The sequence below is a fragment of the Canis lupus genome, chromosome 19 (genome assembly GCF_011100685.1).
Source record: "Canis lupus familiaris isolate Mischka breed German Shepherd chromosome 19, alternate assembly UU_Cfam_GSD_1.0, whole genome shotgun sequence".
In the NCBI taxonomy this organism is placed as follows: Eukaryota; Metazoa; Chordata; class Mammalia; order Carnivora; family Canidae; genus Canis; species Canis lupus.
Genome location: NC_049240.1, coordinates 4,211,736 through 4,225,167, shown reverse-complemented (window position 1 = coordinate 4,225,167; position 13,432 = coordinate 4,211,736). Strand labels below are relative to the sequence as shown.

General features: G+C 42.1%; 1 protein-coding gene across 11 annotated transcripts in view; it reads right to left on the bottom strand.

Moving 5' to 3' along the window:
• The window catches only part of ELF2 (E74 like ETS transcription factor 2), a 97,685-nt gene extending 84,502 nt beyond the window's left edge, over positions 1-13,183 (bottom strand). For 2 of the 11 annotated variants that reach the window (XM_038564612.1, XM_038564607.1), the window contains exons 1-2: positions 11,583-11,658; positions 11,333-11,403 (exon numbers count right to left, since the gene is read on the bottom strand). The gene's annotated coding sequence lies outside the window, so the exon portion shown is untranslated. Of the gene's footprint in view, positions 1-11,332; positions 11,404-11,582; positions 11,794-11,838; positions 12,232-13,078 lie in introns of those variants that run through there. The other 9 variants (XM_038564609.1, XM_038564613.1, XM_038564603.1 and 6 more) reach the window with 8 other exon arrangements.
• Between the last annotated feature and the right edge of the window lie 249 nt (positions 13,184-13,432).

Genomic DNA, 13,432 nt, shown 5'->3' with positions numbered 1-13,432 from the left:
GGAAACACTCTGAGAGCGGAGTTCCCAGATGCCAACCATGGGCCAACCCTGCAAACAGGCCTTTCCAAGGAGAGCAGTCTCAGACCTACTATCTTAACTCTACCATGCAGCAAGTTATTTAACTTCTTGAAGTCTCAGATTCATCTGTGAAAAGGAAAAAACAATAGAAACTACCTCACAGCTACTATGATTATTATAATGTAACTATCATAGTATTGTTATCCAGTGTGATGGCAAGACTTCATAAAGATCACTTCATGATAATGATGAGAGCTACAGAAAGTTGCAGATAATGTAAAACTTCTAACTTTATCTTCAACCCAACAGCACTTTTAGATGATAAAAATCATAATGATCTGGAATGAAGAAGACACAGACCCCCATCTTCTCCTATAAAAGATATGTGAAGATTAAGATGCTTTATCATTAAAGTCACCCGGGTGGCTCAGTGGTTGAGCGTCTGCCTTTCCCTCAGGGTGTGATCCAAGGGTCCCGGGACAAAGCCGCATGGGGCTCCTTGCAGGGAGCCTGCTTCTCCCTCTGCCTATGTCTCTGCCCCACTCTCTGCCTCTCTCATGAATAAATGGATAAATCTTGTAAAAATGAAAGAAAGAGAGAAAGAGAGGGAAGGGAAGGGAAGGGAAGGGAAGGGAAGGGAAGGGAAGGGAGGGAGAAGGGCAGTTCACTGCCTTCCAGGAGCCTCCCCCCTCCCTCCCCTCCCTTAACGGCCCGCCTCTTCCCTCCCTTCTCCCTTCCCTTCCCTTCCCTTCCCTCCCTTCCCTGTCCCTTCCCGTCTTCCCTTCTCCCTTCCCTCCCTTCCTTCCCCCCCTTCCCCTCCCTACCCTTCCCTCCCCGCCAAGCCCTACCCTAAACCTCATAAACTACAAGACACCAGAAAAGAAAAGAAAGAAAAGATTGAAACTTTGGCCTTCCCTACGAACCAGCAATTGCACTGCTGGGGATTTACCCCAAAGATACAGATGCAATGAAACGCCAGGACACCCGCACCCCGATGTTTCTAGCAGCAATGGCCACAACAGCCAAACTGTGGAAGGAGCCTCGGTGTCCATCCAAAGATGATGGATAAAGAAGCTGTGGTCTATGTATACAATGGGATATTCCTCAGCCATTAGAAACGACAAATACCCACTATTTGCTTCGACGTGGATGGAACTGGAGGGTATGATGCTGAGTGAAGTAAGTCAATCTGAGAAGGACAAACTTTATATGTTCTCATTCATTTGGGGAATATAAATAATAGTGAAAGGGAATAGAGGGGAAGGGAGAAGAAATGGGTAGGAAATATCAGAAAGGGAGACAGAACATGAAGACTCCTAACTCTGGGAAACAAACTAGGGGTGGTGGAAGGGGAGGAGGGTGGGGGGTGGGGGTGACTGGGTGGCGGGCACTGAGGGGGGCACTTGACAGGATGGGCACTGGGTGTTATTCTGTATGTTGGCAAATTGAACACCAATAAAAAATAAATTTATTATTAAAAAAAAAGAAACTTTGGCCTTCAAGTATAGATAAGAAACCAAAGGACTCTGCATTTTAGTATTTATTCTGAAATTACTATATTATTTGCTTGTTTTATCCCAACTCATGAATTTAACTTATTTTTACATTATTTATATAGCTTAGCCCTATAATCAATCTACAGCAATGTCCCTCTAAGCTTCCTTATCATCTCTGATTATCGCTGAGTAGAAACCTATAGACCATATAAATTACCAGATTAGAGAAATTTTTTGGTTTTGTTTTTTTGACCAAATTTATAATCCAATAATGTAAAGTAACATATGCTAGCGTGGGAACCAAAACAAATTAGCTTTATTCTACTTAAGTGAATCATATCAAGGATATTAAAGGCATTAGACAATAGAATTTTTTAGTTGTCTGGATTTTATCCTGTCCCAAATCATCTTGTCATTCCTCTGGAATGAAGTAAAAGGTGAAGGTTTTTTTCTTACATGCTTAATGCAAATCGTTCTATCACCCCACCAACACAAACTAGAATATAAGCTCCATTAGAGCTGAGCCATAGCTATTTTAATCACCATCGTATACACACCTCTCAGAACAGTGTCTGGCACATAATAGACAACAATTTTAACTCCTGACTCAAGTTTTCTTGTTCTTGGCTTCCTTCCTCTATTTTACTATCACTAATATATATCTCTGTGTGTCCTTTGTTAAGGCTCTTTAAATCATTATTGGGGGCAGCCCTGGTGGCTCAGCGGTTTGGGGCCGCCTTCGGCCCAGGGCATAATTCTGGAGACCCAGGATCGAATCCCACGTCGGGCTCACTGTATGGGGCCTGCTTCTCCCTCTGCCTATGTCTCTGCCTCTGTCTCTCTCTCTCTCTCTCTCTCTCTCTGTGTCTCTTATGAATAAATATTTTAAAAAATAAAAAAATAAATCATTTGGGGGGAAAAAGGAAGCACCTTTTAACAACTATATATATAATACTGAATATAGTCAGATTAAATGTTAGTGAATAAAAAAGGCAAAGAAATATATTCAGATACACACTGCAAACCAATATTAACACAGAATTAGAGTAATTTAAAAGTACCCTCCAAATTATATTATACCTGAGTTGGTTTGATATAGCTAGCTTATCTGAAATTTTCAATATATTTCTAATACCAAAAAAGTATATTTTAAATATTATAGAAAAGCACAGTTTGTTTGTTTGTGAGAGAGAGAGAGAGAAGGCACAAAAGGGGGGCAGGCACGGAGGAAGAGGGAGAAGCAGACTCCTCACTGAACAGGAAACCCAACACAGGACTTAATCCCAGGACCCTAGGATCATGACCTGAGCCAAAGGCAGCCATTTAACCAAGGGAGCCACCCAGGCACCTCTAGAAAAGTACATTTTAAATATTAAAAATATACATGACATTATAAGGGGAAATACTGGAGGTTACTATTCACTTTCACTTTTCACTTACAAAAACCATAATTTACTGTCGTTTAACAAATAGTAATATTTTGAAAAAGTAGTTTATCTTCATAAATTTTATTCACATAAAGCTTTAGAGGACTATATTCCACTTTGTCTAATCTGAAGTGACTTGAAGTCATATTTATTTTATGTTAATATTAGTCAAACAAAAATAACTGTGACTGGGGCACCTGGGTGGCTCACTTGGTTGAGTGTTTGCCTTCAGCTCAGATCATAATCTCGGGATCCTGGGATGGATCCTGAATGGAGCCCCCCATTCAGCTCCCTGCTCAGCAGGGAGTCCAGTTGTCCCTCTGGCTCCCACCCCTGTCCACCAGGCTCCTTCATTCTCTCTGTCTCTCAAATAAAAACTAAAATCTTTAAAAATATTTTTTAAAAAAACTGTGACTGTTTTTGCTAGTGGAACAGAGAGGAAAAATAGTTCTATTTAGAAAGTCACCATACAACTAACTACATCATGCCATCTGTAAATTTTAGCTCATAATTATGAATAGTTGAGAGTATAATTTTATAATATTAACATAAATTGGTTAAAATTGTTATCAGGGCAGCCCCGGTGGCGCAGCGGCTTGGCGCTGCCTGCGGTCTGGGGTGTGGTCCTGGAGACCCTGGATCGAGTCCCATGTCAGGCTCCCTGCAGGGAGCCTGCTTCTCCCTCTGCCTGTGTCTCTGCCTCTCTCTCTCTGTGTCTATGAATAAATAAATAAAATCTTTAAAATAAATAAATAAAATTGTTATAAGAATCTCTGTCATTGTTATAACTGTATAACAAATTTAAAGTTTTGTAGATATTGACATTTTATTTCATTTTTAGGTAGCTAATTTTCAAGTTAGAAACATTAGGAAAAGTGATTTTCCCTATTGCTCTTTATAAAGCTAAAATCATTTAGACAAAAATCTGACATACATTTACTCATACTCAAAAATCATTACAGAATAAAATTACAAACTGAGTTAACGGGATCCCTGGGTGGTGCAGCGGTTTGGCGCCTGCCTTTGGCCCAGGGTGCGATCCTGGAGACCCGGGATCGAATCCCACATCGGGCTCCTGGTGCATGGAGCCTGCTTCTCCCTCTGCCTATATCTCTGCCTCTCTCTCTCTCTGTGACTATCATAAAATAAAAAATAAATAAAAATTAAAAATAAAAAAAAATTTTTTTAATTCAAAAAAAAAAAAACAAACTGAGTTAACTCTTTAGTCAAGAATGAAGATCACTAAAAAAAATAATAATAAATAAATAAATAAGAATGAAGGTCACTATAATATTTTTCCAGTGGGTTCCCACCACATTTAGAAAAAAAAATCTAAAATCTTAAACATGGTCTATATAAAGAGCATCTCAGGTTAGCCCACCCCACTTCTCTGACCTCAGCTCCTTCACTGGCTTCCTGAGCTGCAACTACGGTGGCCCTATTCTGCAACAAAATAAGCTTATTCTGGACCTCCCATTCCCTAGGCTACAGGCTCTACAGGTCATCCACAGACTGAATCCTCCTCACCCACTACACAAATATCACCTCAAGAACCATCCCTTTAAAGGACAAACATTATATGTTCTCATTCATTTGGGGAATATAAATAATAGTGAAAGGGAGTGAAGGGAAGGGAGAAGAAATGTGTGGAAATATCAGAAAGGGAGACAGAACATAAAGACTCCTAACTCTGGGAAACGAACTAGGGGTGGTGGAAGGGGAAGAGGGCGGGGAGTGGGGGTGAATGGGTGATGGGCACTGAGGGGGGCACTTGACGGGATGAGCACTGGGTGTTATTCTGTATGTTGGCAAATTGAACAATAAAAAATAAATTTATTATTAAGAAAAAAATTTTTTTAAAAATAAAGAGCCATTTCTATCATGGCTCCCCAGTTCCAATCATCCATCGCCATATAGCTCCCTCATCAGTCTCTATCTGATATCACAATAACCTATTTTATTTCATTATATTTATCACTAAAATTATCTTACTCATTTATGTTTAATGTTTGTCTTCTCTACCAGAATGTAAGTTCCATAAGAGCAAGTACTGCATTTATCTTGTTCACCACAATCTCTCAAGAACCTAAAATGAATTAATACTATACTATTAAATGTACAGGCTAATATGGAGATTTCTGGGGTTTTTTTTAAGATTTTTATTTATTTATTCATGAGAGACACACAGAGAGGCAGAGACACAGATAGAGAGAGAAGCAGGCTCCATACAGGGAGCCCAACATGGGACTTGATTGCCCGGATTCGGGACCATGCCCTGAGCTAAAGGCAGATGCTCAACCACTGAGCCACCTGGGCTGCCCTCAAGTTTCTTCTATCTTTATCACTATTTTCCACCTCCTTTTGAGATCTTTTCTCATGTTAGTATGTAACCATAGTTTGTTAGCATCCAAGTTGCTTAACTCTGGCAAGAGACAAACCATCCTTGATAGAACCATCTTTAGTAGCAAAATGATCAGAAGTCAGGCAGATTTTGATATTTTTTGGCAAAATTAATATCAGTTAGGTTTTCATATCAAAACTAAGTGAGTCCCTAATATGAAGATTTTGATATTTTATAACCATTCTCACACATATGGCTCTCTTAAGGCATCTTCCATTTTTTTCTATGCATTAACACTTACAGTAAGAGAACTGGTTAACTAAAAAATATGTACAGCAAGAAGATGTTATACTGTATAAGCAGCTCAGAAACTGACTCAAAGTTTCAGAATTTTTTTTAAAGATTTATTTATTTATGATAGACATAGAGAGAGAGAGAGAGAGAGAGAGAGAGAGGGAGAGGCAGAGACACAGGAGGAGGGAGAAGCAGGCTCTATGCTGGGAGCCTGACGTGGGACTTGATCCCGGGACTCCAGGATCACGCCCTGGGCCAAAGGCAGGCGCTAAACTGCTGAGCCACCCAGGGATCCCCTCAAAGTTTCAGAATTAATGGTATATCTTTCAAGTTATACACTGATCCTACATATCAGTAAACATTAGAAATTATAAGTGAATTGTTAATTATGTCTAAATAAAAACTATCAGATAAAATTTAGCATTTATGAGTAATATACACTCCTGTCTATCATAAGATAGATAAAAATTATTGAACATAATTAAGAAATAAAACAAGCAACGTTTTAGAATTTAACATAGATTAGATATCATCTTCTACCTAAAATATAACTTTATCTGCAATTAAAGAGATCATGTTTAAAGAATTAAAGGAAAGCATGACAACTATAACTCAAAAAATGGGCAATCTTAAAAAAGATACACTACTACTACATTAAAAATATGGGAAAAAATGGAAATTCTGGAGGTGAAAATACAATTCAAGAGTTAAAAAGTAAAAAAAAAAAAAAAAAAAAAAAAAAAAGAGTTAAAAAGTAATCAACCAAAATTTAAGATTCTCTAGCAGAGTTCAATAGCTGATTTGAGATGACACAAGGGTCAGTGAACTTGGAGATCCATCAACAGAAATTACCAATTCTGAAGAAGAGAAAAAAAGAATTTTAAAAAATGAACACAGCCTGAGACTTACGGGATACCATCAAACAACCAAAGTACATTTATTGCAAGTTTCAGAAGGAACAAAGAGGGAGAAAAGGACAGAAAAAAATATTTGAAGATTATGGTCAGAACTTGCCAAACTGTTGAAATCTATAGATTCAAGTTTAATGAATCCAAAGTAGGATAAACACAAAGAGATCAACACCTAGACATATCATTATTGAAAGCCAAAGGCATAGAAAATCATGAAAGCACAAAGAGAAAAACAACTCATCAGAAACAATGGTGGTCAGAAAGCAGGAAACAACACAGTCAAGGTGCCGAAAGAAAAAAAATCTGTAACAAAGAACTCTATATCCAGCAAAACTATTCTTCAAAAATAAAAGCAAAATAAAAGCAATCCCAAAAAACAAAGATTGAAATAGTTCATTGATAACAGACCTGCCACACAAGAAATCTTACACGAAATCCGTTAGACTGAAAGAAAATAACCAGTCCAAAAGTCAAATTCACAAAAAAGAAATAAGGAGTGGGATGCTTGGGTGGCTCAGCAGGTTAAGCATCTGCCTTCGGCTTACATCATGATCCTGAAGTCCCCCGATTCAGCCCTGCATCAGGCTCCCTGCTCGTGGGGAGCCTGCTTTTCCCTCTGCCCCTCATGCGCCCTCTCTCAAATAAATAAAATTAAAAAAAAAAAAAAAGAGGAGGGACATCACTACCTACACTAGTAAAATTAAAAGTACATCCAAGAACATTCTGAACTATGTGCCAAAAATATTAAATAGCTTAGAAGAAACAAACAAATCCCAAGAAACACAATTACAGAAACTACCTCAAAAATAAGCAGAAAATTTGAACAGACCTATGACCAATAAAGAATCTGAATTAGCAGTTTAAAAATTTTCCAAAAGAAGAAAATCCAGGCCCAGATGCTTTCAGTAGTAAATTCTATCAGATGTATTCCAAGAGATAATAATATCAACTATTCACAAACTCTTATAGAAAATAAAAGAGGAAATACTTCTCAATTCATTCTGAGGCTAGTATTACTATGTTACAAAATCCAAAAATATATTTAAAAAAAAACCTACAGACCAGTATCTTTCATAAACACAGACACAAAAATGTTCAACTAAACATTGGCAAAGGAAAGCCAGCAACTATAGTAAGAATTATATGCCATGACAAAGTGAGATTTATCCTAGGACTAAGGCTAAATTTAATATCTGAGAATCAATTAATATAACACACAATATTAATGGAATAAAGGACAGGAACCACATGATCATTTAAGATACTGAGGTGACCAACCATACTGGTTTGTTCAGGGCAGAAGAGTTTCCCAAAATGCAGGAATTTCAGTGCTAAAACCACAACAGTCTTGGGCAAACTGTGACAGTTGGTCAAGCTAACAGATGCAGAAAAAGCATTTGACAAAACCTAATACTCATTCATGATAAAAATTCAGGAACAAACTAGGATTTAAAAGGAATCCTCTATCAAATATAAAGATGTTCTATACAACACCTGTGCCTATAGTAAACAGTATTGCATTAAATACTTAAAAAGTTCAGGAAGTAGATTTTGTGTTGTGTTCTTACCACAATAAAATTAAAAAATTAAGCATAAGATTTATACACTGAAATTACAAAACATCACTGAGAAAATTAAAGGTCAATAAATCAAGAGAAATTTTCATGTTCCTGTATCAGAAAAGTAAATATTCCGAGATTTATAATTCTCCCCAAACTGACCTACAGATTCAATGCCTACCCATAAAAACCCCAAGACTGTTTTGCAGACATTAATAAGCTAATCCTAAAATTCTTACATTGGGCCCAGAAGAGCTATAACTTTTAAAAACAAAAACAAAACCAGAGGCTTACACTACCTGGTTTCATAAGTTACCACTGGGCACAATAATAAAGACGGAGTTAGTCTCAGCTAGTGTAAAGATAGATATATAGATAATAGAACTGAGTCCAGAAATAAATCTTTACGTTTATAATCAATGGAGAAATGGTATCTTTTCAACAAATTGTTCTAACACACTCCATATTACAACAGATGAATTTAGACCCTTACTTCACACCATACATAAAAATTAACTCAAAAAAACCAAAAACAAAAACAAAAACAAAAACAAAAATTAACTCAAAATAGATCCTAAATCTAAGAGCAAAAACTATAAAACATCTAGAAGAAAACAAAGGAGAAAATCTTCGAGACCCTGGATTATGCAGAGAGTTCTTACAACAAAAGCATGATCTATGAAAGAAAAAGCTGGGAAATTAAACTCCATAAAAATTAAAATTTGGGGGGGGGGCACCTGGCTGGCTCAGTGGAGCATATGGACTCTTGGGGTTATGAGTTCGAGCCCCACATTGAGCCTAGAGCATACTTTAAAAAATAAAAACTCTAAAAATACATATATTTTAAAATTTTTTGCATCTCAAAGGGCTCCAATAAAAAAAGGTCAAGACAAGCCGCAGACTAGGAGAAAATATTTGCAAATCATGTATCTAATAACGGGCTTACATCCAGAACACATAAGGAACTTTTACAACTCAGGGGGCCTGGGTGGCTCAGTCGGTTAGGCATCTGACTCTTTTTTTTTTTTTTTTTTTTTTTTTTTTTTTTTTTTTAAAGTTAAAGATTGAACTATTCTTTTTTTTTTAATTTTTATTTATTTATGATAGTCACACAGAGAGAGAGAGAGAGGCAGAGACACAGGCAGAGGGAGAAGCAGGCTCCATGCCGGGAGCCCGATGTGGGATTCGATCCCGGGTCTCCAGGATCGCGCCCTGGGCCAAAGGCAGGCGCCAAACCGCTGCGCCACCCAGGGATCCCGGCATCTGACTCTTGATTTCAGCTCAGGGCATGATCTCAGGGTTGTGAGACTGAGCCCCAGGTCAGGCTTCCCACTCATTGGGGAATCTGCTTGATTTTCTCTCCCTCTTCCTCTGCCCCTCCCTCCTCTCTCTCTTTCTCTCTCTCTCAGGTAAATACATTTTTTAAAAGAAGAACTTTTAGAACTCAATAATAAAATAAAAATGGGCAAAGATTTGGATGGCTACTTCAACAAAAAGGATACATTAATGGCTAATAATTATATGTAAAAATAGCCAATGCCGGGCAGCCCGGGTGGCTCAGCGGTTTAGCGCTGCCTTCAGGCCAGAGCCTGATCCTGGAGTCCCGGGATCGAGTCCTACGTTGGGCTCCCTGCATGGAGCCTGCTTCTCCCTCTGCCTGTGTCTCTACCTCTCTCTCTCTGTCTCTCTTATGAATGAATAAATAAAATCTTAAAAAAAAAAAAAAAAGAAAGAAAGAAAGTAGTCTAGGGGCACCTGGCTGGCTCAATCTGTGGAGTACTTGGCTCTCGATCTTGGGGTCATAAGTTCAGGTCCTACACTGGGCAGAGAGATTACTTCCAAAATAAATAAAAATTTAAAAATAAAACAATAAAGTGGTCCAGTTTCATTCTTTTGCAATGTAACTGTCCAGTTTTCCCAGCACCATTTATTGAAGAGACGTTTCTTCCATTGTAACTTCCTGCCTCCTCTGTCAAACATTATTTGACCTTATAAGAATGGGTTTATTTCCTCGGCTGTATCCTGTGCTATTGATCTATGTCTGTTTTTGGGGAGGTACCATACTGCTTTAACTATATAGCTTTGTAGTATAGTTTGAAATCAGGGAGATTAGTATCTTCAGCTTCATTCTTCCTTCTCAAGATTGCTTTGGCTATACGGTCTTTTGTATACAAATAAAATTCTATACAAATTTTAGGATTATTTTTCCTACTTCTGTGAAAAATGCCATTGAAATTTTGATAGAGGTTGCAATGAATTTGTAGATTGCTTCAGATAGTACGGATATTTTAACAATATTAATTTCTCTAATCCAATGAGTATGGTTTATCTTTCCATTTATTTGTATCATCTTCAATTTCTTTTTTTTTTTTTCATCTTCAATTTCTTTCATCAATGTTTTATAGTTTTCAGAGTAAGGTCTATTAACTCCTTGGTTAAATTTACTCCTCAGTATTTTATGCAATTGTGCATGGGATTGTTTTCTTAATCTCTCTGATAGTTCATATTTGGGAATGGAAATGCAATAGACTTATGCATATTAACTTTCTTTTTTATTTTTATTTTTTGCATATTAACTTTCTATGCTAGGTACATACCCAAGAGAAATGAAAACATAACCACAAAAAAGTGTACAAAAATGTTTAAAGCAGCATTGTTCATAATAACAAGAAAGTGAAAACTCAAACGTCCACTAATAAGTAACGTAGTATATCCATACAATAGAATATTAGCAATAAAAAGAAACAATGACATATGCTACAACATGGGCTTTTAAAACAGTATATTAAAACAAACTAGTCATGAAAAATTACATATTATATGATTCTTTTATTTTTTGAGTGTGTGTGTGCTTTAAGCAAGGGCGGGGCGGCCAGGCAGGGGAGAGAATCTTAAGAAGGCTCCACCCCCAACTCCATCTTCCCACCCTAAGATCAGGACCTGAGCCAAAATCATGAGTCAGAGCTCAACCCACTGAGCCACCCAGCGCTCCTGATTCTACTTATAAAAAAAATGTCCACAATAGGCAAATCTATAGAGACAAATCAGTGGTTGCCTAGAGCTAGGGATTTTAGGGGAAAAAGAAGAGTAACCATTAATGGGTATAGGATTCCTTTTCCGGATGATGAAAATGTCTTAAAATCGATTATGGTGATAGTGCAAGAACTCTGTGAATATAGTAAAAACCGCTTAATTTTACACGTTAAATTTAAATTGGTGAATTGAATGGTACATAAATTATATCTCAATAAAACTGCTACCAAGACAAACAAACAAAAAACCCCACCTTGGTGTATGACCGGTGAGTAGGTAAAGCCAACAACACTGGTTAGGCCTGCCACATCCAAAGTTAACATCCTAATATTTAGGACAGAAAAATCTCAAAGTTATAAATACCTTCCAATCACACTCTGATAATTTGGTAAATTAGTGTGTCTGTATATATACACATATATATGTGTGTGTATATATATGTATATATACATATCTGAAATGGGAAGCAATGATTAATCAGAGTAACTAGTTCAGTCACTAACCTTTAAACATAGGTTGACAGTAAATGTTCAAACTTCATATGCCCAAGATATTTCAATCTTCTACTTAATGTGTGCACTAGGAGAGAGCTCGGGGACATTCAAAGCAACACACTGCATGAACTGTATTGCACGACATACAAACTTCAGTCGTCCCTAAATTCCTTACATGTAATCTAGTGATCCCCAGGCTTGCATAAAGTCGTTTCTCCCTCTTAAAGAAAGGAAGAAACTCTGAAACGCGAGTGCCCCATCCTACCTTGGCAAAGCGGCCGTCCCTCCGCGGTGCTGGCCCTGCTCTGTGTCACGGCCCTAGAGAAAGTGCGCATTTCCCTCTCTACAGTGACTCACAGGTAAAAAGGAAAGCAAATCTGATTACCAAACGCAAGATTACTGTTGTATCATCACCGGATTAAAATGTAAACCACGCAGCTGAGAGCAAATGGCCACGAAGGGGGGGAAATTTTACAGGTTTTCCAATGAAGTGTTTCCCCCCCGTCCTCCCCCCTCGTTTAAACGACGACTAACAACTCTCGGGCTGCTCGGCGGCGAGTCCAGGTCCTGGGAAGGGAGCCCGGGGGGCGGGCGGCGGGAGACGCGGGGAACGGTGCACTCGGGACTGCTCTGGGCCCTTGTGGGGTGTTTTCTCCGTCCTTTACCGACATGGAGTAAAGATGTCCCAGCCGAGCGGGGGTGCGGGGGGCTCGGGAGGTGCGGGGCTGCGGGGCTCGGGGGGCTCGGGGAGTACGGGGGGCGCGGGGGCTCGGCTCGCGAAGGCGCTGGGGAGTCCGCAGCAGCCGCCCCGGCGGAGCCCCAGGCCCCCTCCCGCGCGGTCCCGGGGGGCAGCCTCGCCCGGCGGGGACCCAGGGCGGCCGCGGGACGCGCGCCACACAGCCCGTTTTTGTTTGGTTTCCAGCCCAGCCTGCGCGCAGCGCCGAGCCTCGAGCCTCCGGCCCCCGGGGGCAGCGGGCGGGCGGGCGGGCGGGCGCCGGCGCGGAGCCGAGAATAAAAGAAGAACCGCGCACAACCTGCCACGCGAGCCGCCGGGCGGGCACGGGAGCGGCGGCCGGAGGGCCCGACGGGGAAGGAGCGCGCGCCCGGCCCCCCGCCGCCCCGGGGCCGCCCGGTCCCGCCCCGGCCCCCCCGGCCCCCCCGCCCCCGGGACGCGCTTCCTGCGGGCCGCCCCCCGCCCCCGCCCCCGCCCCGGCCCGGCCCGGCCCCGGCCCCGCCGCCCGGCCCCGCCGCCCGGCCTCCCCGCGGGGCAGCGGCTCAGCCCCGTCCCGGCCGCACGGGCGACTCGCGGAGATGTAAACACGGCGGGCCGGCCGCGCGGCCCATCCCCCGCCCGCGGGCCCCCCGCCCCCCGCGCCCCGAGTCCCGCCGCCCCGCCGCTGCCCCGCGGCGCCCGGCCGTTGTCACCGCCGCAGCCTCCGGGGAGCCGCCGGCAGCGCCCGGGGCGGGGACCCGGACGGCGAGGCCCCGGCGGCCCGCGCTCTTACCTGCTCTCCGCCGCGCCGCTCTCCTCCCGGCCCGGCCGCCGACTCGCCCCGAGGGGCCCGGGGCCTCCCCGGCAGCCCGAGCCGCTCCGCCGGGAGACGACCGAACAAAACAGCGGCGGCCGCCCCGCGCAGCGCCCCGCCCCGCCCGCGCCGCCCCGCGATGCCCAACCGCCGAGGCGACGGCGGCGACACAGAGCCCGGCGCGGGGAGCAGTGGGGGCCCCCGCCCCGCCCCGCCCCCGCCCCGCCCCCGCCCCCCGCCTCGGCTCCTCCCCCTCGGCCTCCTGCCGCCGCCACCAGGACACTCGCGTCCGCCTCCCCCGTCCTCCCCGCCCCGCCCCGCCGCGCCCCTCCC